Genomic DNA, 4,303 nt, shown 5'->3' on the forward strand with positions numbered 1-4,303 from the left:
CCCTCTCAAGGATTTGGTTGGCATGTCCATTCCCCAGCTGCTGCAGGTGCTTCTGCTAAAGGCTAACCCCCGTACCCTTTTTAAAAGAATTACCTTTGGGTGATTGAGGTCACCTTACCTGGAGGCTCCTGGGAGTAACAAATCCTCTGTGACTGACTGCGGAGGTGCTACAAAAACCCTGCTCCCCTGCCTCAAGTTGGAAAAGACTGTGCCACAATTTATGCTCCGAAGCTCCCCCTGGGATCCTGGAATTGTACCAATCTATATTTCACATGAAACCACATTCTTCTGAGGCTCCTTCTATCTGCCTCCCCTGCTGCTTTCTCCTGATCAAGCCCTGGGGCAGAGAGCAGAATGAAGATGGGTAGACAGTAGATCCGAAGATCTACTAATGGGAGCTATCACACACACTGGAATCTTATACAGCTGGGCCCACCCAAAACACACTACCCCAGTCTTCCTCACTAACAGATCCTGACTTTGAGAGTAAAATCTACTCTCCACAGCTCTTGGAGCTAGGGATGGCTCGGTATCCCAATTCAGGCCAATGAGATGTAGGCAGAAGTCCCAGGGGAGACCGTCCTTCCTAATTAAAAAGACAAAGATACACTAGAAGAAAGACATTTTGCCCTTTTCCCCTTCCCCTTCTTCAAGGCTGAGACATGAAGCCTGGAACTGGAAGCCTGGGAGAGTAATAGCCATCTGGTGATAACTATCTGGAAAGTATGAGGACAAAAGACAATATGTCAAGATAACTCAGTGGAAGGAGATTCTGGGTCCCTGTTGTGCTGGTCTGGACTGCCTACCCCTAGGTTTCTGGTTGTGCAAGAGAAATAAAATCTCCTCTTTTTAAACCACTCTTTGTCAGATTTTCTGTTATTTGTGGCTGAACTCATTCCTGCTACAGCAGTCATTAAAAGAATAAAATAGAGTTATACCAGAGACTCAAAGATTTGTCTTATCAGAGCAGCACCCATCTATAACATAAGACCTCTCACCACTAAGCATTTAGTCCAGTTTAGAGCACCAAGGGCACTGAAAAATAAAGCCAAGCTCTGGCGGGACATACCTCTGTTTTAACCATGCACAGAGCCATGATTCTGCAGACTGAGACAAAATATCTAGAGAGCATGGAGGCCACTTGGCAAGCAGAACAATTCTAACAGGTGCAGGAAAATTAGCCAAATGGAAAGGAGCTGAGGCTGAAGGCAATTCTTTGTGTCTTTTCCAAAAATGTTTCTGGGAATTACTGACAAGTGTAAATGTTCATGGCTCTGGTTTCAAATCTTGCCCAAGAGGAGAAATAAGTTTTGACAAAACGAAGTATCCAAGTGCCTTTTTGGCAGATATTGTACATATTTTCCAGGAGGAATAGTTTTCTGGGTCAAGTCACATTTATATTATATGGACACAGACACAAGTGCCTTATTTAAACAGCAATGTACAATATGATAAGTGCTAATACTTCTGACAAGTATTAAAATTGAGGATCTGTTTTTTTTAAAGCCTTGTGGGTAACTTCTTTCTCCTTGTGATATATCCATAATTTCATAGTCAAGTACCAGGAGCAATAGCTCGGCTTGAATTGAATAATTTGGGGATAGGAGAATAATGAGAAGTAACTAACAGTAACCCAAACCAATTTATCACATCCTGTACTAATGTGCAAAACAGACAACTTTCCATAGTTTTCAGGCAGAGACAGTGAAACACTGTTTGGTCCAAAAACGGTGCTGTACAAGATGTTTTTATGAGCCCTGTTCATACCGGAAGTGGACCATCAGAATACACACACACACACAGACACACACACACAAACATACACACACACACCACCCTGGTAATCATCCTTCTATAATCACTCACTTATTTTATAGTTTGAGCCCAGTGTTCCCTCTAGCTTTGAACAAGAGTCCCATATTGGAAACCAAACTCAGCCAAGACCTATATGGAAGAGGATCAACCCTAAATGATGTAAGAAACTTTATTCCTGGAGATCATGATTTCTGGGTGTAAAATATTATTCTGAGGAGAAAATTTAAAGTCTATTCTTGCCAATGACAAAAACAATGAGTGACTAAATTTGACTGGTGTGTGAATCAAAACACATTTGGCTGGTGTGTTTAATAATGACCACATGGAGAAGCAATCTGTGAAGAAACACTCATTTTAGACAGGAAATGGTTGATGTAGTTTTCATACCCTCTAACACTCTACAAATTTATATCCAAGGTATAGATATAGTGAATTGCAGAAGAAGATTCATCTTCTAGTCTGGGGTGGCTGGCTACTTCATCCCTCATTCATTCATTCAAAACAGATAATGACATTTACTATGGGACCAACTAAGCATAGGAATTTTAAAGACATAAATGGCAAAATTCCTCAATTTAGCAGCAGACACAAATCTATAAGGGAACGATTACAGTTATAAATGCATGCATACAACACACACACACAACGGGGCTGTGACACTGTACAACCTCAGAGGGAAATGGGGAAAAGGAATGTCAAGAAAAACTTCACAGAAATATTTGGGCAGAATATTAGAGAATCAGTGGGAATTTGTCCACTTAATACTGAAAGTAAGAAGAGAATACCAAATAAAATGCATCATATAGAATATAAAAATGGACACAGGGACAATTGTAAGCCCAAGTCTGTAAAGGTAAAATGAGGCTTGATTGTTAAAGCTCTTGTTTGGCACATGAGGATTTGGATTTTAATGGTCAAAGGAGCCCAAGGAAGGATTTTAAGCATGTAACACGAGGAGATATATATTTTATGAACCACATTTAACAAATGTGGTTACACTGGAGGAGAGGGAGAGTAGAGACAGCCACAGAGATAATGTGCAATAGAAAAGAAATGGGGATCGGGTTACCTAGTCGTCATGGAGGCAGTCTTGACTGAGGATTTTGATTAGGAGGAACAGCTGGTGAGAAGGCATCACAAAGAGAAGAAGTAGTTGCAAGCTAAAGTTCAGGGTATGAAGAATGCTGTCCCCAAGATTGACAAAAAGAGGAGGAAGCAACTTACTGAAGATGTTGCTAAGTTAGAAGCAGAAGTGGAACAGAAACATAAAGAGAAGCTGGAGCAATTGAAGCTGACTTCTAAGGAGAGTAAAGTAGATTCTGTTGCTGTCAATATTTCAAACTTGGTTCTTGAGAATCAGCCGTTTCGGATATCAAAAGCACAAGAGAGATGGGACAAAAACGCTGCACTGGAAAAGGAGCAGGAAGAAAGGATAGCTGAAGCTGAAATTGAAAACTTAACTGGGGCTAGACATGTAGAAAGTGAAAAACTTGCTCAAATATTCGCAGCTAGACAGTTGGAAATTAAACAGATTCCACCTGATGGCCACTGTATGTACAGAGTCATTGAAGATCAACTGAAAGAACAGGACTGCAGTCTGACTGTGGCTGCCTTAAGATGTCAGACTGCTGACTATATGCAAAGCCGCATGGAAGACTTTCAACCATTTTTAACAAATCCTAGTACAGGAGATATGTATACTTCAGAAGAGTTTGGAAAGTACTGTGATGATATCATAAACACCGCTGCATGGGGAGGTCAGCTTGAGCTAAGAGCCCTGTCTCACATTTAACAAACACCAATAGAGATAATACAGGCAGATTCTCCTCCTCTTGTAGTTGGTGAAGAATATCCCCAAAACCCATTAATACTTGTTTATATGAGGCATGCATATGGCTTAGGAGAACACTACAATTCTGTTAAACGGTTGGTGAACACAGCTAGTGAAAATTGCAGCTAGTCTATAAAATGTTGCTGTTATGTTTTAGTACAGTGTGCTGATCTGAGTATTAATACCAAGTGTTGGATTGTTCTAAATGATTCCAAAAAAAAAAAAAAACAACTACCTTAAATCAGTTTTATGGCAAAGCTACTAACAGGTTTTTAAAAAATGTGTCAAAGAAACTTTCACCAATGTCCCCTTAGTGGTGTTTTAAAAACACTTGTAAGTCCCTTGTGGAGAACATCATTTATAGACCAAGATGGTACCCTGTTTGCTGATATTTTTATTAAATATAGGATCCTGAACATTCTGTTCTGTGTTGAAATAGTTAAATTTTTTTTCTCCCTATTACTGAAAGCTTTCAGTAACCATGTCAATGTAATTTTTCTTGAAGAAATGAAATGACTCAGTCTCTGACATTGCAATAATGTGGTGATGGTGATGGCAAATTTAATGAATGCTTATAAATGAACGTGATTGCAGTAACTTTGGTGTTGATGGGATTAATGCTGTGACGCTTTTTATATAACCCCATCAAAGTGCAGC

At 39.9% G+C, this 4,303-nt stretch overlaps 1 pseudogene; it reads left to right on the plus strand.

The window, feature by feature from the left end:
- Positions 1-2,884: 2,884 nt before the first annotated feature.
- LOC132425381 (deubiquitinase OTUD6B pseudogene) lies at positions 2,885-3,775 on the plus strand (annotated as a pseudogene).
- The last annotated feature ends 528 nt before the right edge of the window (positions 3,776-4,303 follow it).

The sequence above is a fragment of the Delphinus delphis genome, chromosome 5 (assembly GCF_949987515.2).
Source record: "Delphinus delphis chromosome 5, mDelDel1.2, whole genome shotgun sequence".
Classification (NCBI taxonomy): Eukaryota; Metazoa; Chordata; class Mammalia; order Artiodactyla; family Delphinidae; genus Delphinus; species Delphinus delphis.